Genomic DNA, 27,606 nt, shown 5'->3' with positions numbered 1-27,606 from the left:
GTTCGGTGTGAACCTCTTGTGGAACTGAATCCCAGAGTTCATCAGGAATGGCAGTGACATGCCACTCCTGCTGTCAGTCAGCACAACTCAACTCAATAGTGAAAGTTTCATAGTTCAAGAACATGTTGAGACGGACCATTTTTATTGATATGAATAAAAAGAAAGTGAGTTTGTGAGAAAAAGTTTGTGAGAAAATGAAAGATATTTTGGCTGGAATGAATTGTTGGTTTAAATAGCCAATAAAATACTAAGGGACGTGAGGACTGGTTAAACATTACAAGTAAAAATAATGACCCCTCGACTTCCTAGACTGAAGTGTAATAATAACAGTCAGTAAAAGATCTAAACCAGAGTTAATGGACACGGGATATAATAATAATTACTGTGCGCATGCAGTTTTTCAAGACATACACGCTAACCACTAACCCATAATGATTATGACTGTTTTATCTCACATTAACCAATATTCTGTAAAAATATTACCGTTCAAGTAATGACCAAAAATAAACCAAGTAAATAAATACCGCCACGTCAGCATCAAAACTTAATTTTATCAGTATTTAAAAGTCATCAGAATATGGCTCCTTAACTCGAAAAGTGAATGTGTATTCATGTAATTCTTCACACAAATACTGATATGGTTTCATCAGAACTTAATCATCAGAACTTCCATCAGAACTTGTCCTCAGAATTTATGAAAACTGACACATAGACTGTTCATCTAAAACAACGTTGATCACCACAGTAATTTTCATCATTCATATGGAGTGTAAGTGTGTGCATTAAGCTAAAAATCAGACAAAGAGTTCATGCATGAGTCCAACTCAACTGTTTTGTGCTCATTTTATGCATCTTTTGATTTTACAGTGGCTTCTCAGTGTAAGTGAGTCACGACTGCTTATTAGAATTTATGTTGTTATCAGAGTATTTCTCCAGTAATCATAGAGTATGAAAAGTCACCAAGAAAATTTTATTTTGCTTTTCTGATGCATATTACTTAATACCAGCAATGCACTTAGGTGTTCCCTTCCACATTTTTACTCTAGATCTCAAAGGAGTATCTGATTTTATTACTATTCTTTTCTTTTTCTTTTGATAAGTGAGGCTTATCAGCACTTAGTACATCCACCAGATTTACTAACATCAGAACTTAACAGATAAGAAGCATTATTCTAGTTTTTGACTTAGTAATAAGATACACAAAGTAAACTTCAACTAAGCTCAATATCAAAATTTGCTTATGTTAAAAGATTTCCACATAAACAATTACTTCAAACATGGGATCTTTAGTATATTAAAGACTACTAGGTCAGTATCTAGCACAGTTATCCTTATTGGATTAAATAGTCACAGAAACATTCATATAACTATCAGAGTTTAGAAATTCACATTAGACATCAATCAGCATTTTAGCAATTTTCAATTTAAGCACAGAATACACAAAGATAGTAATATCTGTAAATACTGATCATAAAATCTGATGTATCAGAACATAAACTAAGCAGATTTAGAGAAAGAACCTGAAACCATTCCAAGTTCATTTACCAATCTTGTAAAAGTAGCTTCACACAGTGGTTTTGTGAAGATATCTGCTAGTTGTTGATCTGTGGGAATAAAATGCAATTCCACTGTACCTTCATCCACATGTTCCCTTATGAAATGGTACCTGAATGTGCTTTGTCATTGAGTGCTGAACTGGATTACCTGTCATAGCAATAGCACTTTGATTATCACAGTAAATAGGGATTTTAGAAAATTCTAACCTAAATCCAGTAACTGATTCTTCATCCAAAGAATCTGTGCACAACAGCTTCCTGCAGCAATGTATTCTGCTTCTGCAGTTGATGTGGAAATTGACTTCTGTTTCTTGCTGAACCAAGAAACTAATCTGCCTTCAAGAAATTAGCAGCTTCCACTTGTGCTTTTCCTGTCAATTTTGCTTCATGTAAAATCTGCATCTGAGTAACCTATTAGCTTAAAGTCTGATTCTCTAGGATACCACAATCCCAGATCAGTTGTACCCTTAAGGTACTTGAAAATTCTTTTCACAGCTGTTAAGTGAGGTTCTCTTGGATCTGCTTGAAATCTTGCACAAAGATAGGTAGCATACATGATATCAGGTCTACTTGCAGTTAGATAGAGTAGAGAGCCAATCATATCTCTGTAATCAGTAATATCTACTGATTTACCAGTATCCTTATCCAACTTAGTTGCAGTGGCCATAGGAGTGGATGCACTTGAACAATCCTGTATTCCAAATTTCAACAAATTTCTGGTGTACTTTGATTGGCAAATAAAAGTTCCTTCTTTATTCTTCTTAACTTGAAGGCCTAGAAAATAGTTAAGTTCTCCCATCATACTCATTTGATATCTTGACTGCATCAGTTTGGCAAACTTCTTGCAAAGTCTGTCATTTGTAGAACCAAAAATGATATCATCAACATATATTTGCACCAAAAGTAAGTCATTTCCATGGTTGAGGTAGAACAGTGTTTTGTCAATAGTTCCTCTATTAAATCCACTTTCCAGAAGAAACTGAGCTAAAGTCTCATACCATGCTCTTGGAGCTTGTTTAAGGCCATAAAGTGCTTTATAAAGCCTGTAGACATGATTGGGAAGTTTGGGATCTACAAAGCCTGGAGGTTGTTCAACATATACTTCCTCTTCCAATTCTCTATTAAGAAAAGCACTTTTCACATCCATTTGAAAGACTTTAAACTTCTTGTGAGCAGCATAAGCCAAAAATATCCTTATGGCTTCCAATCTAGCAACCGGTGCAAATGTTTCATCATAATCAATTCCATCATGTTGAGAGTAACCTTTTGCAACCAGCCTTGCTTTGTTCCTTGTAATTATGCCATCACTGTCAGTTTTGTTTCTGAACACCCATTTTGTACCAACAACTGATTTGTTCCTTGGTCTTGGCACTAGGGTCCAGACTTTATTTCTTTCAAACTCATTTAACTCTTCCTGCATTGCTTGCACCCAATCAGCATCTTGAAGAGTTTCTTCCACTTTCTTTGGTTCAGTCTGAGAGAGAAAAGAATGATAAAGACATTCATTTGATGTAGTTGTTCTAGTTCTGACACGTGCATCAGGATTTCCAATAATTAAGTCAGGTGTATGTGCTTTAGTCCACTTTCTTGCAGATGGAAGGTTTTCTCTAGAACTGGATGCTCCCCCAAGATCCATGTTGTCTTCATCAACATTTTCTGATGCTCCCCCTGAAATTATGCTCTCTGAATTGGATCCTTCATTATTTGAGTTTCCATAGATATCTGAACATGAGTTTCCAGAATTATCAGAACTTGACCCATCAGTACTTGAAGAGCCTGTTGTAAATTCTGATGCTTCTTGAGATGTGGTTGGATCTTCAGTATGCTCCCCCTGCACAGGTGCATTTTCCTTAGGTGTAGTCACCACAGTTTCAATAACATCAGAGTTTAATCCATCAGAGTTTGCAGTATCAGGATTTATAGAATCAGAATTTAAAGCTTCATTTTCGAATCTCAGCTGATCATGATCATTGAAATCTTCAAGTCCAGTAATCTTCTTGTCATCAAAAGAGACATTGATAGATTCCATGACAACTCTTGTTCTTAAATTATAGACTCTAAAGGCTTTTGTAGAAAGTGGATATCCAACAAAAATTTCTTCATCAGCTTTTAGATCAAATTTGGATAGCTGTTTAGGATGAGTCTTAAGAACAAAACACTTGCATCCAAATACATGAAAATACTTCAAATTTGGATTCTTTTTCTTCACCATCTCATATGGTGTTTTTCCATGCTTGTTAATGAGTGTAGCATTCTGAGTAAAACAAGCAGTCTACACAGCTTCAGCCCAAAAGTAGGTTGGCAACTTTGCTTCATCAAGCATAGTTCGTGCAGCTTCAATAAGAGTTCTATTCTTTCTTTCAACAACTCCATTTTGTTGTGGAGTTCCAGGAGCAGAAAATTCCTGCTTTATTCCATGGTCTTTGCAGAACTCTTCCATGATCAAATTCTTGAACTCAGTGCCATTATCACTTCTTATGATCTTCACAGAATCTTTGACCAATTTATCCAGTTGCTTGACATGATCAATCAAGATAGATGCAGTTTCACTTTTTGTGTGCAAGAAATACACCCATGTGTATCTGGTGAACTCATCCACTATGACCATAGCATATTTCTTCTTTGCAATAGACATAACATTCACTGGACCAAATAGATCAACATGTAGTAGGTGATAAGGCTCAAGAATTGATGATTCAGTCTTGCTCTTGAATGAAGATTTTCTTTGTTTTGCCTTATGACATGAATCACAAAGGCCATCAGGAGCAAATACTGATTTTGGCAATCCTCTCACAAGATCTTTCTTGACTAGTTCATTTATATTATTGAAATTTAAATGAGAGAGTTTATTGTGCCAATCCCAGCTTTCTTCAATTGATGCTCTACTCAACAGACAGATTGCAGAACCACCAGTACTTGTTGAAAGCTTGGCTTCATAAATATTACCATGTCTGTATCCTTTCAGAACAACTTTGCCTGTAGATTTGCTTCCAACTTCACAGTGTTCTTCAAAGAAATCCATATGATAACCTCTGTCACAGATTTGACTCACACTTAGCAGATTGTGTTTAAGTCCTGAGACCAGAGCTACTTTTTCAATGACGATATTCCCAAGATTAATATTGCCATATCCCAGAGTTTTTCCAATGTTTCCATCTCCATAAGAAACACTTGGGCCAGCTTTCTCCACAAAGTCTGATAGCAGGGATTTATTTCCAGTCATATGTCCTGAACATCCACTGTCCAGAACTAGGATGTTTCTCCTGTTGCCCTGCAATCACAAAGGCCATTAATGGTTAGTTTTAAGGACCCAGACTTGCTTGGATCCTTTGGCCTTTTTAAGTTTTTTAACATTTGCAGCGGATTTAACATCAGAGTTTAAGTTAACAGTATTATTATCAGAATTTGCAATATCAGACTTTGTATCAGAATTTACACTAGAAGGAATAATGCTAACTTTCTTTACAGAAGGTTTTAATTGATAATAATCATAGTACAGACTATGATATTCCTTACAAGTATAAATGGAATGCCATAAACTACCACAATGAAAACAAGGATTTTGTGGCTTATATCTAACAGACTGACTCTTAACTCCTGATTTTGAAGGTAAGGAGTTTATATTCTTATTATTCCTGTAAAAAGAAGCCAGATGGTTAGAGTTTCCACAGTTATGACATGTTTTTCTAGGAGCATTAGGAACAGGCTTATAATTGTTACTTTTGTTCACACCTTCCTTTCCATTCCTATTTTTCCTAGGTGGCTTTACCTTGTTTACATTCTTAACATCTTTCAGCTTATGCTTAAGCTGCTTCTTAGTCATTAAGCCTACGTTAACTTTAGTTGGCTTATCCTGTTGAGGTTTATCAGAAGTTACTATCTTCTTAACTTCTGATTTAACAATATCAGACTTTGCAGTTACAAACTTAACAGGATTTACCTTTGGTTTTTGTTTAACAATTTTAGGATCATTTTCTACAGTTCCCTTACTGTTCTTGTCATCTCCATAACCTAAGCCCTCTTTCCAGTTTCCACTACTAAGAATATCTTGAGTTGCTTTACCAGAGTTAGTCCAAGTCCTGATAATTTCTCTTTCCTTTTCTAGCTCAGTTTTTAGAGATTAATTCATGTTTAGCACTTCATCCCTAACATAAAAGATATCATCTCTATCTTTCTGAGTTTGATGGAATATGACTAACTCCTTTTCTAAATAATCATTCCTCTTTTTATAAGCAAGATTTTCAGAAGTTAATCTCTCACATGTTAAAGTTTGATCTTTATAACTAATGAACATGGTCTTAAGATATCTTCTTAACTCAGTAATATCATCAGTATGAAAGGCATAAGTAGTTTGAGGTACCTTTAAGTCAGCAGTATCAGAACTGCTATCAGCATTTGCCATTAAGGCATAGTTTTCCTCATCCTCAGAATCTAAAGCATCTGACCAGCTTTTCTTCTTTGTGACAAGAGCCTTGCCTTTGTCACTCTTCCCTTTTCTACAATCTGGAGATATGTGGCTTTTCTCACCACAGTTGTAGCATTTAACATTTAAGTAATCTCCTCTGTCAGACTTTCCTCCTTTGCCTTCAGATTTTCTGAAACCTTTCTTTTCAAAACTTGCACCTTTCCTGGAAAACTTCTTTCCTCTCCTGAATTTTTTGTATGCAATATTTGTGATCCCTTTCACCATAAGAGCACACAGCTTCATCATCTCCTCATCAGGGTCCATCTCAGGTATACTTTCAGTTTCTGAGTCATCATCACTTTCAGAACTTGATGACTCAGTATCAGACTTTGTGATGAGAGCCTTTCCCTTGCCTTTCCTTGAGGCAGCTTCTTTGGGACTTTCCTCCTCAGCCACAAAGGCAACTGTTCTTGACTTTCTTCCATTCCTCTTGCTTCTTTGTTCCATCTCAAGTTCATGTTGAGCATCCCATAAATTTCATCAAGAGTTGTTTCATCAAGATTATAGTTTTCTCTTATTATTGTGGCCTTCAAATCCCATCTTTCAGGAAGAGCTAACAGGAATTTAAGATTTGAATCTTCAATATCATACTCTTTGTCAACTAGTGACAAATCATTCAAGAGTTTGACAAGTTTGTTATATAAATCAGTTAATGACTCATCAGGCTTTGATTCAAAGTGCTCATACTCTTGAGTGAGTATCGTCTTCCTATTATTCTTGATTGAATCAGTTCCCTGACACCTTGTTTCCAAAGCATCCCATATCTCTTTTGCAGTCTTGCAGTTAATTACCCTATTTGACATGACATTATCAATGGCACTATGTAGCAAGTGTCTTACCTTTGCATCCTTTACAATTGATGAGATATCTTCAGCAGTGTAATCACTTTTCTCCTTTGGTACAGACTTTGTTGGCTGACCTGCAACTTCCACAGAGAGTTTGGTTGGCATATGTGGTCCTTCATAAATCCTGTCGAGATATTCTGGATCTGTAGCTTCCAGAAACATAGCCATCTTCACTTTCCATATGGAATACTCAGAAGGTTTCAACATGGGAACTCTTATAGTCTCATATCGACTATGAGTTATGTTTTTTGGAGGTTCTTCAGTTTTGGTGGGCTTTGTTGGAGTTTCTACTTCAGACATGATTGATTTTGGATCTTAAACTGTTTGTGTGTTAACAGAAGGCTCTGATACCACTTGTTAGGTCACACACACTGTAGAAGGGGGTTGAATACAGTGTTTGGCAGAATCAAATCGAATATAAGAACTCAAGTAACAGAAAACAGATTTTATTCAACACAATAAACTATGTTACAATATGGAATTGTCTTCTCTCAGTGATGAACAAATTATCACGAGAGCTGCTAGAGTTACAAAGAATAATAACTTCGATAATCGTAACACCTATAGTGTAAACTCTATGCATGTGTTTATATACTACACAGTTACAAGATAAACTTTTAATTGATATGGAATATAATTCTACTTCCTAAAATATATCAACTAGTTATCTTTTCTTCCAAGTATTCTATTCTTCATAGAATTCCTTCTTCATGCATAATTCTTTCTGTCTTAGTCTCGATCTTCTTTCCTTTCAATCAGCCGCTGCCTTATCTGAAAGTCATCTTAAGTCCTGATATTATCTCCTGATAAATATCTTCTGAACCTTAAGTTCTGATAACTTAAGTTCTGATATCTTAAGTTATGTCTTCAGTATAAGTGTTGATTTCCAGTTAAGCATTGATTTGTCCTGTAAGGTAAGATCTGAAAACTAAACACAAATCATATTACACATGACATTATCAAATATATCTAACAGCGTTCTACATCGACGTCCATAAAGAGCCTCGTATGGAGCCATTCCAATTGTTGCTTGAAAGCTGTTGTTGTACGCAAATTCTACTAAAGGTAAATATTCTTCCCAACTTCCTTTAAAGTCCAATACACAAGCTCTTAACATATCTTCCAAAATTTAAATTGTGCGCTCTGATTTCCCATCAGTCTGAGGATGAAACGCCGTGCTCATACTTAACTTAGTATCCATCTCTTATTGAAAACTATTCCAAAATCTAGACGTAAATCTAGGATCTTTGTCAGAAACAATTGAAATAGGTACTCCATGCAACCTAACTATTTCCCGCATATATAAATTTTCTAATTTCTCTAATGGTGAGGATTCTGAAATTGCCAGAAAATTTGCACTCTTCGTTAGTCTATCCACAATAACCCAGATGACATCATTTCCCTTTTGTGTTCTTGGCAAACCTAGTACAAAATCCATCATAATATGCTCCCACTTCCATTCAGGAACATGTAAGGGTTGTAATAATCCTCCAGGTCTTTGATGTTCCGCCTTTACTTGTTGACAAATTAAACATCTTTCCACATACTCCGCAATTTCTCTCTTCATCTTAGGCCACCAAAAATGTTCTTTCAAGTCCTTATACATCTTCGTAGGTGATGAATGAGAGTCAGATAAAATTTCTTTCTTAATTTCTACATCATACGACACACAAATTCAATTTGAAACCTCATGATATCGTCATTTCCTTTCTTAAAATCCTTTTTACCTAATTCTGAATTTGAATTACTCCAAATTTTCTTTAAGCGTTCATCTTGTCTTTGGCTTTCTTTTATCTTTTCTAATAAGATGGGTCTGACCTTGATTTGATATAATAAACTTTCTTCCTCTGCTTTGTTAACAAATTCAATCCCATGTGTTTCCAATTTCTTAAGATTTGTGGATTCCACTTCAATACTTGAACAATTTCCAACTTGTTTCTGATAAGTGGCATTTTATACCATTTAGAACGTCTTATAATGACTTGAATTGATGTCTTGAAATCAAGTATTTTGTGTATTTGATGCATTTTTCTAGGGTTTTTTTATTTCACTGTATAACTTGCGTATGTAGGAAGAATTCATCAAAACAAGCCTAGGGAAGTGCTTGGCATTGGTTGTGGGAAGTTAGGAGTAGAATTCAGCAAAATCAGGAGCAGAATGCAGGTTTTTTCCAGAAGGTGCTGGGGCGCCCGCCCAAGAAGCTGGGGCGGTCGCCTGGGATCTGGGGCGCCCGCCCAGGAAGCTGGGGCGGTCGCCTGGGATCTGGGGCACCCGCCCAGGAAGCTGGGGCGGCCGCCCGCGGATGTAAAATTAAATACTGATTTTTGCAATCCTTATTCTGATGGACTTCTGAGACGGCTGGTTCTTGTGGGCTTCTATATAAGTAGTTTTTTAGAGACATTTCACAGTGTGGTGGTATTAAGAAAGGAGCAAGGAGAGAAGAAAGAAGACCGTTTTAGCACATCGCAACGAAGAAGAGGAAGCATACGTTTCTTGTGATTCTTTTATTCGTTGTAACAGTGGATGCTAGTTTTCTTTAATTTGAACCTTATTACTCTTGTGACGTACTCTGGTTTTTAATAAGTATTTTTATTAGTTTATATTGTGTGTTATTATCATGTTTTCATATGAACCCATGGTGACGATAAGTTCTATCATGGGCTAATCGTGATCATGGGGTCGTAGCGGATTTACTATGGAATTCTTTAGTTAGTAGTTTAATACCTCGGTGTGTGATGATTGTATGATATCTAGCATAGGTTGTGCTTATTCGCCTTATGTGCGTCGCGAACATATAAGATAGTGTGTTAATCTCTTGTGAATCGACAGTGGATATTGAGATTTAGAACTTGCGATTCTAGCATAGGTTCATGTATTTGTACGCATGATTAGTGGGTAACTCTAACCATTTTACTTGCCCTGTGTAGTCATAATGAATAACTTGCGCTTAAATCGTTATGAATAACTTGCGCTTAACTCTGTGTATTCATTTTTTCCGGTTGTTCCCTTCGTCTCCGGTGAGTTCCTGGCTGTAGCTCCGGTTACTTGGCCTGAATAATTTCAATTTTTGTTTCCGTCAATATGCATATATGTATATACTCACGGGTATATGTGTGGTTCACTGCTATGTGTTGCCGCCTCTCGGGTTTCCCGAGAGGTGTGGCGGCGCGTGTCTGGTTGTGGTTTCGCTGTTGTGTTCTCGGTTGCCTGACTCTGATTGTTCTATTTTTTTCGGTTGTAACTCGGGGATATTTATTAATTTATTTATTTTATTATCAAGACCTTGGAGAATCAAATCGGTCAAACAGCCAATGCCTTGCTCAATCGTCAACCTGGCACACTTTCCAGCGATACTGAAGTTCCAGGCAGGAAGGAAGCTAAGGAGCAAGTCAAGGTTGTTACCTTAAGGTCTGGAAAAGTTGTTGAAGCTGGAAAAGCAAAAGATGGAGAAGCTGAAATTGTAGAAGAAGAAGAAGAAAAGCAAAAGGAGAAAGAGGGGGAACCAAGGAAGACTACTGTTGAACACACTCTGCCTGAGGATAATACAGGGGAGAAACAGCTCTATCCTCCACCACCTTTTCCTAAGAGATTGCAAAAACAAAAGATGGATAAGCAATTTGGTAAGTTTCTGGAGGTGTTCAAGAAACTTCACATCAACATATCCTTTGCTGAGGCACTGAAGCAAATGCCTAGTTATGCAAAATTTATGAAGAGTATTCTTTCAAGGAAGGTGAAACTGGATGACCTTGATAATGTTGCTCAAACGGAAGAGTACAGTGCTGTGCTGCAACAAAAATTACCTCCAAAGCTTAAAGATCCAGGTAGCTTCACCATTCCTTGTACCATTGGCAAGTTGTCTTTTGAAAAGTGCCTGTGCAATTGGGGAGCAAGCATCAATCTGATGCCATTGTCTATCTTCAAAAAGTTGAATTTGCCTGATCCAAAGCCCACTTACATGTCTCTATAATTGGCTGATCATTCTATTACATACCCACGAGGGATCGTGGAGGACGTGTTAGTAAAGGTGGATAAGCTCATATTTCCTGCAGACTTTGTCATTCTGGATTTCGAGGAAGATAAGAAGATTCCCATAATCTTGGGACGACCTTTCTTGGCTACAGGACGTACCTTGATAGATGTGCAAAAAGGTGAACTTACTATGAGAGTGCAAGATCAGGATGTGACTTTCAATGTATTCAATGCGTTGAAATTCTATACAGAAGATGAGGAGTGCTTAAAGGTGGATTTGATTGATTCCGTGGTAACTTCGGAACTTGATAATGTGCTAATATCTGATGCCTTAGAGAAAACCTTAATGGGGGAATTTGACAGTGAAGATGAAGAAGGCAATGAGCAACTACAATATCTAAATGCTTCTACGTGGAAGCGAAAGCTAGACATGCCATTTGAATCTCTTGGTAATACTGATCTCAAGAATACTGAGGGAAAGTTCAAACCTTCCATTGAGGAAGCACCTACTTTGGAGCTTAAACCATTGCCTGAACACTTGAGGTATGCTTTTTTAGGTGATGAATCTACTTTACCTGTTATTATTGCATCTGAACTTTCAGGTAGTGAGGAGAATAAGCTCTTGAGGATCTTGAGAGAATTCAAATCGGCCATCGGATGGACTATAGCAGATATAAAAGGGATCAGCCCTTCGTACTGCATGCATAAAATTCTGCTAGAGGAAGGTAGTAAGCCGATTGTTGAGCAACAGCGAAGACTTAATCCTATCATGAAAGAAGTGGTGAAGAAAGAAATTCTGAAGTGGCTGGATGCAGGAATCATATATCCTATATCTAACAGTTCTTTGGTGAGCCCCGTGCAATGTGTACCTAAGAAGGGAGGTATAACTGTGGTAGCAAATGAGAAGAACGGGCTCATCCCCACTCGAACAGTTACAGGTTGGAGGGTATGCATGGATTACAGAAAGTTGAACAAAGCCACGAGAAAGGATCACTTCCCTCTGCCGTTTATTGATCAGATGCTTGACAGGTTGGCTGATCATGAGTATTATTGTCTTCTGGATGGCTATTCGGGTTACAATCAGATTTGCATTACACCAGAAGACCAAGAAAAGACTATATTCACTTGTCCATTTGGCACGTTTGCTTTTCGTAGAGTTTCGTTTGGTTTATGTGGTGCACCTGCCACTTTTCAGAGATGCATGATGGCTATATTCTCTGATATGATTGGAAATAATGTCAAAATGTTCATGGACGACTTCTCCTTCTTTGGACATTCTTTTGATGACTGTTTGAATAATCTTCGTCCGGTGCTAAAAAGGTGTGTGGAAACTAATTTGGTGCTTAATTGGGAAAAATGTCACTTTATGGTACGTGAAGGCATTATTCTTGGGCATAAAGTCTCTAGCAAGGGCCTTGAGCTGGATAAAACCAAGGTGGGAGTCATTGAAAATCTTCCACCACCTATTTATGTGAAAGGAATCCGTAGTTTTCTTGGTCATACGGGTTTTTATCGGCGTTTCATCAAGGACTTCTCGAAGATATCTAAGCCGTTATGCAACTTTCTCGAGAAAGATGTGCCTTTCAAATTTGATGATGAATGCTTGGCGGCATTCGAGACTCTGAAGAAGAGTTTGATAACTGCACCAGTTATTACGGCACCTGTTTGGACAGAACCTTTTGAGATGATGTGTGATGCGAGCGATTGTGCAGTGGGAGCAGTTCTTGGGCAGCGCAAGAATAATCTTTTTTATGTGGTCTACTATGCTAGTAAGACGCTTAATGGAGCTCAAATGAACTACACCACTACTGAGAAGGAGCGCTTGGCTATAGTCTTTGGTTTCGAAAAATTTCGATCTTATCTGTTTGGGACAAATGTGACAGTATTCACTGATCACGCTGCCATTCGGTATTTGGTTACAAAGAAGGATTCGAAGCCTAGACTTATTTGTTGGGTGCTCTTACTACAGGAATTTGAGTTAGAGATCAAGGATCGAAGAGGTACTGAGAATCAAGTAGCTGACCATCTCTCTAGATTGGAGAATCCCGATTCTACTTCACATGATAAGACATTGATCAACGAATCTTTTCCGGAGGAGCAGTTGTTCGCAATTCAGGAGGAAGAACCATGGTTCATGGACATTGTGAACTATCTTGTCAGCAATATAATGCCTCCTAATATGAATACAGCTCAAAATAAGAAGTTTCTGCATGAGGTGAAGTGGTATATGTGGGATGAACCATATTTGTTTAGACAAGGAGTTGACCAGATCATCAGGATATGTATCCCATTCTGTGAGACGGAGGGGATATTACGAGACTTCCATTCCACAGTTTATGGTGGACATTATGGTGGTGAAAAGACAGCAGCTCGTATTCTGCAAGCAGGTTTTTTCTGGCCTATGTTGTTTAAGGATGCACATCAGTTCGTTTTAAGGTGTGATCATTGCCAAAGAGTTGGTAATCTTACTAAAAAGGATGAGATGCCTTTAAATGTGATGCTTGAAGTCGAGGTCTTTGATGTTTGGGGAATCGATTTCATGGGACCATTTATCTCATCTTGCAATAATCAGTACATCTTGCTGGCAGTGGATTATGTCTCGAAATGGGTAGAAGTCAAGGCTCTGCCGATGAATGATGCAAAGGTAGTGTTTAATTTTCTTCATAAGCAGATATTCACAAGGTTTGGAACACCACGAGTAATCATAAGTGATGAGGGGTCGCATTTCTGCAACCGTAAGTTCACTTCTATGATGCAGCGCTACAATGTGAATCATCGTATTGCTACTACCTATCATCCGCAAACTAATGGTCAAGCTGAAGTGTCTAATAGAGAGATCAAGCATATTCTAGAGAAAGTTGTTTGTCCGTCAAGGAAATATTGGTCTTTAAAGCTCGATGAAGTTGTTTGGGCATATAGAACAGCATACAAGACTCCACTTGGGATGTCCCCGTTTCAACTTGTATATGGTAAGGGATGTCATTTACCTGCGGAGCTAGAGCATAAGGCTTATTGGGCATTGAAGAAGTTGAACCTCGATCTAGATGTAGCTGGGAAGAAGCGAATGCTTCAGTTAAATGAACTTGATGAATTTTGACTTCAAGCGTACGAGAACAACAAAATGTACAAGGAAAAAGTAAAAAGGTGGCACGACAGGAAGCTATCTCCTAAGTCATTCGTGCCGGGGCAACAAGTTCTTTTATTCAACTCTCGTCTCCGACTTTTTCCTGGAAAGTTGAAATCAAGGTGGTCTGGACCTTTTATCGTCAAAACTGTGTTTCCACATGGAGCGGTGGAGATTTTTGAGAATGATTCGGGCCAAGCATTCAAGGTTAATGGTCAGAGATTGAAGCATTATTATGGGGACACGGCAAATCGAGAAGTGGTTAGTGCCGTTTTATTATCAACTTGATCGAACTCCTCTACGTCAAGCTAATGACGTAAAAGAAGCGCTTCTTGGGAGGCAACCCAAGACTTGAGACTTTAGGAACATTTAGAAGTTAGTACCATATCCAAAAAACCAAAAAAATTCAGAAAATTTGTGCAGAATTTTTTTTCCAGAAACCCCTGGGGCGACCGCCTGGAGTCTGGAGCGCCCACCTAGAAAGCCCGGGCGGCCGCTCGGAACCATTCTGTCAGAAAATTTTTTCGGCCTCATAAAAAAAATCAGAAAACCCAAAAAAATAAAAACCCACAACCCACATTTTCTCTCCCACAAACCCCACTCCTACTCTAATTCTAAACCTAAATTCCACCCTATATATACACACAACACCTCCATATACACTCCCATATACTTTCAACTTCAAAACTCTCTCCTACACTCAAAACACAACTCTCAAACACTTTTTCTCAATTTCAATGGCACCTAAGAGATCTCGAACTATTGATAGCAGCAGCACCTTTCCTACTGCTGATTCATCAAGGGGAACTGCTGCGAGACCCCGTTTGGTGGATAGGGCTGCTGAGGAGGAGTATACTAGGCTTCTGACTAAGCCGATTCTGAAGGAGAGGGGATTTTTACCATCAGGGAGGGATGGTGAGTTATTACCGATGATTGCGGAGAAAGGGTGGATTTCTTTTTGTGAGTCGCCGGAGGGAGTTCCAATGAGTGTGGTTCGCGAGTTTTATGCGAACGCCAAGGCTGACAAGAATGGGTATACGGTTGTTCGTGGGCTTACTGTTGATTATCAGCCTGAGGCATTTCACCATGTTCTTGGGCAGCGACAAAGGAAGCCCGAGGAGGAGAACTGGAATGAGAAGACCCCCGAGGATTTTGATTTGGATTTGATTTGTGCTACTCTCTGTCAGCCGGGCATGGTATGGAAGTTCAAAATGGGATCTAATGAGTATCGTTCTTTTCCGGCGGTTGCGATGAACAGGTATGCCCGTGCACGGAATGCCTTTGTTTGTGCTAATATTTTGCCTACTTCGCATGCACATGAGGTTATAGTTGAGCGAGCCAGGTTGTTATGGGGGATTTTGAATGAGGAGTATTATGTGAACCTTGGTGAGTTCATCTACCAAGGGATTTTGAAGTTTTTGAGGGGAAGGGCATAAGCAACATCCCTTATGCATCTACTATCACGAGGCTGTGCAGAGCAGTTGGAGTTCACTGGCCTTCTTATGAGCAGCTGCAGATGTCGGCCGCTCCTATTGACTCATCGACTCTGAATGTGATGCAGGAGTGGACGGGTGGAGAGCCCGAAGAGCATGGTTTGGGATATCGTCTTCCAGGAGGACGTCCAGCAGGTGGTGCTACTATGGCTAGGCCCAGTCAGGTTCGTGATGAGGCAGGCTCTTCAAGAGCCCAGGAAGGTGCTGGTTCAGGGATGGCTGATGCTCATTATAGGAGGTTATCGAGGAGGATGGATGTGATATAAGAGTGGCAGAGTAGATTTGCTCAGGAGCTCACCCTCGCACTTGGGACTGCTTTCAGAGGCCTTGGAGTTGACATCCAGTGGCCCGTTTTTGGTGAGGACTCTGCTTATCCGCTTCCTGATACTCCAACCTCTGAGGGTGATGATGATGATTTCTCCGAGTAGGTGTACCCTGTGTTCCTTTCTACTACCTTCACTGGGGACAGTGAAGATTTTAAGTTTGGGGGTGGTAGTTAAGGAGCATATTTTTATGTGTGTGTGTCATGTAGTTGCATATTCATAATAGTTTAGTTCATATAGTTGCATATTTTTGCCATATACAGTTTTTTATAGCTTTATTTATCATGTCATTTAGCTCATGCATATACTATGATCCCTTTTACGTTGCTTTACCAATTAATTTGTGATATTGATGCGAGTGTAGCGATAGCGTTAGAGTAATGTTGAATTGTGTAGGTTGACATGCATGCTAGAAACACTTGTAATTTCACTAAGTCTTAGAGTATGCTTAAGGACTAGATTGTTGTCATGGTTTGATGGTTTTTGAGGTTAAGCTATTGATTATGCTTAGAATTTATGATAGGCTCTTAATGATAAAATGCATGAAAAGAAAAAAATTGGAGTAAAAATTGGAATTCATTGCTAATTGTGGCTAGGCGTCACATGGCTAGTAGTCGGCTCGTATTTTATGCGAGTAGTCTTGGGTTGAGAAAGATGAAGCGAAACGCACTTGCTCAGAAATTTGAAAAAAATAAGAAAAAAGAAAAGAAAAAAAAGGAAAAAAAAGAAAAAAATTATGGTTTAATGCATAATTGATCACGAGTGGGCTCTTTGGTATTCGAGTTATTAAGTTCTTAGGGGACTTTGTGCCTAGTGACCTAAGGCTTTTATAGTCCGGGATCCGCTAACCTAACGCTCGCTAAATGGATGCCATTGCATAAGTCTTCTGTGGACCTCACTCATTGCACGGTCAAATAAGCATTTTTTATTGTGTTGAATAAAAGCATGATTCCGTAATAAGCTCCAGTGATCTTGAAGTGTTACAAGTCATTTTGTGCCTAGAATTTATTCTTCGTATAATCATGTGGTTGTCTTAAGGATAATTGAGTTATGATAATTGATCTAGTTTCGAAGCATATCTGTTAAGCATCCGCACACACCACGTTTCTAGTTCAATGTTAGTTTGCATGATTTGATTGATCTTTAGTCGTCTAATTGCATTTGTTGAGATGTCATGAGTTGGTTGGTTTAGTCATTGTGAGGGGGATCGCTGCATTTCATGTAGATTGCATTCATGCATGTTTTTGCTTTGTTTTTGAGTCTGTGACGCTAGAGGACAAGCATCGATTTAAGTTTGGGGGTGTGATAAGTGGCATTTTATACCACTTAGAATGTCTTATAATGACTTGAATTGATGTCTTGAAATCAAGTATTTTGTGTATTTGATGCGTTTTTCTAGTGTTTTTGTATTTCAGGATATAACTTGCGTATTTAGGAAGAATTCATTAAAATAAGCCTAGGGAAGTGCTTGGCATTGGTTGTGGGAAGTTAGGAGTAGAATTCAGCAAAATCAGGAGCAGAATGCAGGTTTTTTTCCAGAAGGTGCTAGGGCGCCCGCCCAGGAAACTGGGGCGATCGCCTGGGATCTGGGGCACCCGCCCAGGAAGCTGGGGCGGCCGCCCAGGGACGTAAAATTAAATACTAATTTTTGCAATCCTTATTCTGATGGACTTCTGATACGGCTGGTTCTTGTGGGATTCTATATAAGTAGTTTTCAGAGACGTTTCACAGTGTGGTGGTATTAAGCAAGGAGTAAGGAGAGAAGAAAGAAGACCGTTTTAGCACATCGCAACGAAGAAGAGGAAGCATACATTTCTTGTGATTCTTTTATTCGTTGTAATAGTGGATGCTAGTTTTCTTTACTTTGAACCTTATTGCTCTTGTGACGTACTCTGGTTTTTAATAAGTATTTTTATTAGTTTATATTCTGTGTTATTATCATGTTTTCATACTAACCCATGGTGACGATGAGTTCTATCATGGGCTAATCGTGATCATGGAGTCGTAGCGGATTTACTATGGAGTTCTTTAGTTAGTTGTTTAATACCTTGGTGTGTGATAATTGTATGATATCTAGCATAGGTTGTGCTTATTGGTCTTATGTGCGTCGCAAACATATAAGATAGTGTGTTAATCTCTTGTGAATCAACAGTGGATTTTGAGATTTAGAACTTGCCATGCTAGCATAGGTTCATGTATGTGTATGCATGATTAGTGGGTAACTCTAACTATTTTACTTGCCCTGTGTAGTCATAATGAATAACTTGCACTTAAATCGTTATGAATAACTTGCGCTTAACTCTGATTTCTTTTTCTCTCTCGCGTCTCTCTCTATTCTCTTTTCCATCTCTCTCTATGTTCCCTTTCTTTTCAATCTCTATTCGCCGCCTCATTTTTTCCGGTTGTTCCCTTCGTCTCCGGTGAGTTCCTGGCTGTAGCTCCGGTTACTTGGCCTGAATAATTTCAATTTTTGTTTCCGTCAATATGCATATATGTATATACTCGCGGGTATATGTGTGGTTCACTGCTGTGTGTTGACGCCTCTCGGGTTTCCCGAGAGGTGTGGCGGCGCGTGTCTGGTTGTGGTTTCGCTGTTGTGTACTCGGTTGCCTGACTCTGATTGTTCTATTTTTTCCGGTTGTAACTTGGGGATATTTATTAATTTATTTTATTATCAAGACCTTGGAGAATCAAATCGGTCAAATAGCCAATGCCTTGCTCAATCGTCAACCTGGCACACTTTCCAGCGATACTGAAGTTCCAGGCAGGAAGGAAGCTAAGGAGCAAGTCAAGGTTGTTACCTTAAGGTCTGGAAAAGTTACTGAAGCTGGAAAAGCAAAAGATGGAGAAGCTGAAATTGTAGAAAAAGAAGAAGAAAAGTAAAAGGAGAAAGAGGGGGAACCAAGGAAGACTACTATTGAACACACTCTGCCTGAGGGTAATACAGGGGAGAAACAGCTCAATCCTCCACCACATTTTCCTAAGAGATTGCAAAAACAAAAGCTGGATAAGCAATTTGGTAAGTTTCTGGAGGTGTTCAAGAAACTTCACATCAACATATCCTTTGCTGAGGTTCTGGAGCAAATGCCTAGTTATGCAAAATTCATGAAGAGTATTCTTTCAAGGAAGGTGAAACTGGATGACCTTGATACTGTTGCTCTAACGGTAGAGTGCAGTGCTGTGCTGCAACAAAAATTACCTCCAAAGCTTAAAGATCCAGGTAGCTTCACTATTCCTTGTACCATTGGCAAGTTGTCTTTCGAAAAGTGCCTGTGCGATTTGGGAGCAAGCATCAATCTGATGCCATTGTCTATCTTCAAAAAGTTGAATTTGCCTGATCCAAAGCCCACCTACATGTCTCTACAATTGGATGATCGTTCTATTACATACCCATGAGGGATCGTGGAGGACGTGTTAGTAAAGGTGGATAAGCTCATCTTTCCTGCAGACTTTGTAATTCTGGATTTTAAGGAAGATAAGAAGATTCCCATAATCTTGGGACGACCTTTTTTTGCTACAAGACGTACCTTGATAGATGTGCAAAAAGGTGAACTTACTATGAGAGTGCAAGATCAGGATGTGAATTTCAATATATTCAATGCGATGAAATTCCATACAGAAGATAAGGAGTGCTTAAAGGTGGATTTGATTGATTCCGCGGTAACTTCGGAACTTGATCATGGGCTAATATCTGATGCCTTAGAGAAAGCCTTAATGGGGGAATTTGACAGTGAAGATGAGGAAGGCAAAGAGCAACTACAATATCTAAATGCTTCTACGTGGAAGCGAAAGCTAGACATGCCATTTGAATCTCTTGGTAATACTGATCTCAAGAATACTGAGGGAAAGCTCAAACCTTCCATTGAGGAAGCACCTACTTTGGAGCTTAAACCATTGCCTGAACACTTGAGGTATGCTTTTTAAGGTGATGCATCTACTTTACCTGTTATTATTGCATCTGAACTTTCAGGTAGTGAGGAGAATAAGCTCTTGAGGATCTTGAGAGAATTTAAATCGGCCATCGGATGGACTATAGCAGATATAAAAGGGATCAGCCCTTCGTACTGCATGCATAAAATTCTGCTAGAGGAAAGTAGTAAGCCGACTGTTGAGCAACAGCGAAGACTTAATCCTATCACGAAAGAAGTGGTGAAGAAAGAAATTCTGAAGTGGCTGGATGCAGGAATCATATATCCTATATCTGACAGTTCTTGGGTGAGCCCCGTGCAATGTGTACTTAAGAAGGGAGGTATAACTGTGGTAGCAAATGAGAAGAACGAGCTCATCCTCACTTGAACAGTTACAGGTTGGAGGGTATGCATGGATTACAGAAAGTTGAACAAAGCCACGAGAAAGGATCACTTCCCTCTGCCGTTTATTGATCAGATGCTTGACAGGTTGGCTGGTCATGAGTATTATTGTCTTCTGGATGGCTATTCGGGTTACAATCAGATTTGCATTGCACCAGAAGACCAAGAAAAGACTACTTTCACTTTTCCATTTGGCACGTTTGCTTTTCGCAGAGTTTCGTTTGGTTTATATGGTGCACCTGCCACTTTTCAGAGATGCATGATGGTTATATTCTCTGATATGATTGGAAATAATGTCAAAGTGTTCATGGATGACTTCTCCTACTTTGGACATTCTTTTGATGACTGCTTGAATAATCTTCGTTCTGTGCTAAAAAGGTGTGTGGAAACTAATTTGGTGCTTAATTGGGAAAAATGTCACTTTATGGTACGTGAAGGCATTATTCTTGGGCATAAAGTCTCTAGCAAGGGCCTTGAGCTGGATAAAACCATGGTGGGAGTCTTTAAAAATCTTACACCACCTATTTATGTGAAAGGAATCCGTAGTTTTATTGGTCATACGGGTTTTTTATCGGCATTTCATCAAGGACTTCTCGAAGATATCTAAGCCGTTATACAACTTGCTCGAGAAAGATGTGCCTTTCAAATTTGATGATGAATGCTTGGCGGCATTCGAGACTCTCAAGAAGAGTTTGATAACTGCACCAGTTATTATGGCACCTGTTTGGACAGAACCTTTTGAGATGATGTGTGATGCGAGCGATTATGCAGTGGGAGCAGTTCTTGGGCAGCGCAAGAATGGAGCTCAAATGAACTACACCACTACTGAGAAGGTGCTCTTGGCTATAGTCTTTGGTTTCAAAAAATTTCGATCTTATCTGCTTGGGACAAAGGTGACAGTATTCACTGATCACGCTCTTATTTGCTATTTGGTTACAAAGAAGGATTCGAAGCCTAGACTTATTTTTTGGGTGCTCTTGCTACAGGAATTTGAGTTAGAGATCAAGGATCGAAGAGGTACTGAGAATCAAGTAGTTGACCATCTCTCTAGATTGGAGAATCCCGATTCTACTTCACATGATAAGACATTGATCAACGAATCTTTTCTGGATGAGCAGTTGTTCGCAGTTCAGGAGGAAGAACCATGGTTCGCAGACATTGTGAACTATCTTGTCAACAATATAATGCCTCCTAATATGAATACAGCTCAAAATAAGAAGTTTCTGCATGAGGTGAACTGGTATATGTGGGATGAAACATATTTGTTTAGACAAGGAGTTGACCAGATCATCAGGAGATGTATCCCATTCTGTGAGACGGAAGGGATATTACGAGACTGCCATTCCACAGTTTATGGTGGACATTATGGTGGTGAAAAGACAGCAACTCGTATTCTGCAAGTAGGTTTTTTCTGGCCTACGTTGTTTAAGGATGCACATCAGTTCATTTTAAGGTGTGATCGTTGCCAAAGAGTTGGTAATCTTACTAGAAAGGATGAGATGCCTTTAAATGTGATGCTTGAATTCGAGGTCTTTAATGTTTGGGAAATCGATTTCATGGGACCATTTATCTCGTCTTGCAATAATCAGTACATCTTGCTGGCAGTGGATTATGTCTCGAAATGGGTAGAAGTCAAGGCTTTGCCGATGAATGATGCAAAGGTAGTGTTTAATTTTCTTCATAAGCAGATATTCACAAGGTTTGGAACACCATGAGTAATCATAAGTGATGAGGGGTCGCATTTCTGCAACCGTAAGTTCACTTCTATAATGTAGCGCTACAATGTGAATCATCGTATTGCTACTGCCTATCATCCGCAAACTAATGGTCAAGCTGAAGTGTCTAATAGAGAGATCAAGCGCATTCTAGAGAAAGTTGTTTGTCCATCAAGGAAAGATTGGTCTTTAAAGCTCGATGAAGTTGTTTGGGCATATAGAACAGCATACAAGACTCCACTTGGGATGTCCCCATTTTAACTTGTATATGGTAAGGGATGTCATTTACCTGTGGAGCTAGAGCATAAGGCTTATTGGGCATTGAAGAAGTTGAACCTCGATCTAGATGTAGCTGGGAAGAAGAGAATGCTTCAGTTAAATGAAATTGATGAATTTTGACTTCAAGCGTACGAGAACAACAAAATGTACAAGGAAAAAGTAAAAAGGTGGCACGACAGGAAGCTATCTTCTAAGTCATTCGTGCCGGGGCAACAAGTTCTTTTATTCAACTCTCGTCTCCGACTTTTTCCTAGAAAGTTGAAATCAAGGTGGTCTAGACCTTTTATCGTCAAAACTGTGTTTCCACATGGAGCGGTGGAGATTTTTGAGAATGATTCTAAACCTAAATTCCACCCTATATATACACACAACACCTCTATATACACTCCCATATACTTTCAACTTCAAAACTCTCTCCTACACTCAAAACACAACTCTCAAACACTTTTTCTCAATTTCAATGGCACCTAAGAGATCTCAAACTATTGATAGCAGCAGCACCGTTCCTACTGCTGAGGAGGAGTATACTAGGCTTCTGACTAAGCCGATTCTGAAGGAGAGGGGATTTTTACCATCGGGGAGGGATGGTGAGTTATTACCGATGATTGCGGAGAAAGGGTGGATTTCTTTTTGTGAGTCGTCGGAGGCGGTTCCAATGAGTGTGGTTCGCGAGTTTTATGCGAACGCCAAGGCTGACAAGAATGGGTATACGGTTGTTGGTGGGCTTACTCGATGAATATTGCTCATCCGTCGAGTAGTGATTGTATCCCGACGGATAAGCTTAACAGCAGTTATCCGTCGGATAGCTTTACCACTCACCCGATGGATATCACTTATCCGTCGAGTGTCTCTGCACAACTTCAAACTTCAATTATTTCTAGTGCAGAAGATTTAGTGGTAATACAGTCACTCTTAGGACTGAGAGAGGAGAGTGCTTTGAGTGAGAGGCTGGGTTGCTCCCAGGCAAAAGGAGAGGAAAAGAGTGAATCTCAGCAATCCATTTATTCAGGATTGGCAAAAGTGAGTGAGAGGAGTCCCACCTTAGTAGGTGAAGGTGAGGGTGTGAGGGTGGGGAGCCAGGGTGAGACCCTGATGCAACAAAAGAGAGATTATGAGAGAAAGGCAGGTTCAGGAGAAATAAGGGTGGATCCAGCCATTGCTAGTGAGTCAATGATTGTGGATGATGCTGAAAAGGGAAGACAATTTCAGCAACATTACAAAGCTGAAATTGATAACATTTCCTTGGATGCTGACACTTTTACTCATCCTGTGTCAACCTATCAATTGTTGGCTGCTCAGGGCAATGTGGAGGTAGAACAGACTTTGAATTTAGTACACACCTCAGAATCTCTTCAAAGAGATAAAGCTGTTGTCAATAGGATGCCTTCTCAAGCTGGTGAGCCATCTGAAGAATTTGGAGTAAATTCTAATGATGATGACTCTGTTTCTTTGGATGGAAGCATGAACTTAGGGGGAGATGAAGGCCCAAGTTCTATTTTAAATTTACCTGGCTGGGCATGGACAAAGGAATCTACACCAGGACATTTTGATGTGTCTTTGGTCAAGCAAGTGATGGCTATTCAAAAGGCCCTTCAGGAAACTTCAGATGCTGGTGCCAAGGCTATTCTTCAAGCTCACCTAGACTCTCTACATCTAATGAAGATCCAGCACTTAAAACAGAATATGAGTGTGGATGAACTAAAAAGAGATATAGCTGACTTGAAGACATACAATTCTGAGAAGCTGGATTCAGTGATGCCATATGGTACCATGCAAGATCTATTACTAAGATTGAGGAGAGAATCAGATTCTGAAAAGAAGTTAGCCAAGCTGGAAAACAGAGTTCAAGTTATTGAGAATTCAGTGGCTATCCTTCTTTAAAATAAACAGACTCAGACAAATCTTCTCATGCAACTGGCTAAAGCACAAGGCCTAACTCCTCAACTTGATGATAACAAAAAGGGGGAGAGAGAATCAAGTAAGGGGGAGAAAGGACCAACTGAGGGGGAGAATCTTCAAGTACAAATCAGCAAAGTAATTGTACCTTCAATTACAATCTCCAAGCCAACAGTTGCAGATGGTATAGATCTAATTAAAGCAGCAGCAGCAAATTTGAAAGTTGCTAAAAAAGGAAAGTTGAATTTGATCAACTGGAATAAGATTGATGAGGAGATACAGAAAAAATTTGAACTAGTCAAGGAGCCAGTTCAGTCATCCATCCATCACTCTCATGTCAAGCCAATCAGTGTGAATGAGATGAGCATGAACTATCTGGAAAAAGGACAATCTTCCTGCATCAAGTCTATAAAGGCTGAAATAATTCTTAAACCAAGGGCAAATTATCCAAAGTCATCTTGGAAGAACCCTATGGACACTGTGTATGAGACACCCAAGCCTGATGAAAAGAAGCTTCTGTCAAGATCTATTGTCTTCTATAAAGATCCAGCTGATTCAGCTTCAAAAAGGAGAATTGCTAAGATATTCAGAAATGAAAAGGAAATTTGTGTGGTAGCTGGACATCCACAGTTTGCTCAAGCAAAGAAAGAAGAAAAAGCCAGATTAAAGCAGGAAAAGAGGCAAGCTGCTCTAGATGCAAAGAAGTCTAAACAAAAGAAAGAATAGATTGCTATCTTGGCCAAACTACAGGCTGTGAATTCTTCTCAACAAATTCCCCCTGAACCATCTGAAGCTGCTGAATCAAAGAAGAAGATTGAAGAACAGAAGAAATCCCCAAGGAAGAAAGAATTGGCTAGAAGAACAAAAAGCAAACTGGATGTTGTTGACAAGGAATTGGAAGATCAATTTCCTAAGGAATCCACACCAGCTACAACTCAAGCATCAAAGCCCTCTATGGTATTTGAAGACATAAGAGTGGTGGATCCCTACAGGAACATACATGGTGAACCTATTGTGCCAAAGGATGAGCCAATAGAGTGGGATAACATACCAATTCCTGACTTCAACTAACCAATCCTTAGCAAGCCAAAAAGGACAAAGTCAAGGGCAGTCAAGAAAGTGAAGCTGTCACCTCTCAAATCCAAGTCAGTAGTTAAAGCTCAAACCAAGGTCAACAGGGGAGACTACTTGTACTTGTGTGACATCAAAGAATTTTCAGATCTAAACCTTTACCTGGATGAACTGGATGAAGTAAGGGCAATTGATGCATACAGAAACCTACCTGAAAGGTTGGTGTTCAAGTACAAAGGAGGAAGGGAGATTCAGTGGCCACTTCACAGGATTCTTCAAGAAAGCCAAGTTATGCTGATCAAAGTCTATTCATCCTTCAAGAAAAACTTTGGGTTCAATGTAACTGCAAGAAGACTAGTATTGAAGAAGATTGAAGAGCTGAGGAGTGTTAGAGCTAAAGATGCACTCCCAAAGACTCTAATCATCCCATACACAGGGAGAAGAGTGCATCTAAGGCCCTACTGGCTGATGGAATTCATGGATGACAAGGGTGTGAGAAGATTCTTCAGATTAGAAGACCAACTGAGTATCTCTAGCAATGAGACTCTCTTGGAAATGCAAGAAAAGCTAGATCTCTCATAATCTGATGAACTAGAATTCCACAGGCAGCTCCAGAATCAAATTGAAGAAAATAACAGAAAGCTTGGAAGAAGATCCAGACCTTCAAGGAACTAGAAAAATCTGCTCAGGCTAGAGGAGCATCTTGAATTGACTGTGAGCCAAACCTTGCACATTTTAATTAATTGAAGCACTTTCAGTTTATCTACTTATCTTTAAAGATATATGTTCAGGATGTTTTGTTATCATCAAGTATCTCTTAATTTATGGCTATAATTTCAGTAGACATAAATTGGGGGAGATTGTTGTGCATATGTTGTGTACTTGATGATTTCATAAACAAAACATCTAAGTAGATTTTACTTAGTGAAATTATGTAGCACTCGACGGATAAGAATTATAGTCCTGACGGATAACTCATTATAGTCCCGACGGATGATTAACTTATTATCCATCGAGTGAGTAGCTTATGTAATAATAAGTTTGTAGCACAGTTATGTATGCACCTTTGTATAGAATCTATAGTAGCATATAAGTCATGTTGACTTTAACTAGATATACAGAATAGGTTGATTAATTGTACATAATTGATGTCTTGTAATTCTGCATAAGTGATATAGAGTCAAATGCCAAAATAGCTACCGACGGATGATTAACAAAGCCATCGACGGATGATCAAATGACTATCAACGGATGTTTAATATAGCAGTCGACGGATGATCGATTAAATCATCAACGGATGTTCTGAAAGTCGACGGATGATCACATGAAGAATTCAAACAGCAGTTGAACAGTGAAAGCTGACACACAGCCGTCGAGATGTATACAAACACACTGTGGAAGCCCATTAACTGGGTAATAGCGGACGAAAAGCAGCAAAGCTTAAGACTATTAAATTTTATATTTGTTCAGTCTTTTTGACTTTGTAATCTTGGTATTATATAAACCAAGAGAGTAGCAAATAGAAAAATAACTGAGATAGCTGAAAAACACAAAAACAGAGAAATCTTTGTAAGCAGAATCTTTAGCATTTCCTGTATTCTCAGTAGTTCCATTTGTAAGCAGCTGTGAGCATTTCTGCACACAGAGTCCTCTCGATATATTATATATATCTCTGGTGGAATTGTTTAAATCCACCAGAAAGTTTTTAAAGACTCTTGTTTTTAATTACTTATGTTTTGATTCAATTAATTTTACATTCCGCATTGTGCTAATCAAAACAAATATATCTATAATTGAGTTGAACATTTTTATTTCAAGAAAAAGGTTCAAGAATTCCATTCAACCCCCCTTCTTTAATTCTTGCTATAATTGTTAAGGGATTAACAATTGGTATCAGAGCAAGCTCTTAATCTACAAAGAGTTTGAAGATCAAAACAATTCAGCAAGATGAACAAGAAAGATGTTGGAGTCAAGATTCCTTTTCTTGATAAAGATAATTACCATCATTGGAAGGTAAAGATGCATCTTCATATGCTTTCTCAAGATGAGGCCTATGTGGACTGCATAGAAAGAGGCCCTCATGTTCCAATGAGAGATGCAACAAGAAACGAGCCATCTGTTCCAAAGCCAAGGCATGAATGGTCTGATCCTGACATTGAACAAGTCAGGAAAGATAAAAAGGCCATGAACATTCTGTTTAATGGTGTTGATACAGATATGTTTGATAACATAAACAACTGCAAAACTGCCAAGGAAGTTTGGGACATAATACAGATAATTTGTGATGGCACTGAGCAAGTAAGAGAAAATAAAATGCAGCTCCTGATTCAGCAATATGAGCACTTTCACAATGAAGAAAGTGAGTCACTCACTGACATTTTTAGTAGATTCCAAAAACTACTAAATGCTCTTAAGTTGCATGGAAGAGTCTATCAGACTAAAGACTCCAATCTGAAATTTCTCAGATCTCTTCCAAAGGAATGGAAACCAATGACAGTCTCATTGAGAAACTCACAAGATTATAAGGAGTTTACTTTGGAGAGACTGTATGGCATTCTAA

Source organism: Apium graveolens, chromosome 7 (assembly GCF_009905375.1).
Source record: "Apium graveolens cultivar Ventura chromosome 7, ASM990537v1, whole genome shotgun sequence".
NCBI classification, from domain to species: domain Eukaryota; kingdom Viridiplantae; phylum Streptophyta; class Magnoliopsida; order Apiales; family Apiaceae; genus Apium; species Apium graveolens.
This window is presented reverse-complemented; position numbering follows the sequence as displayed.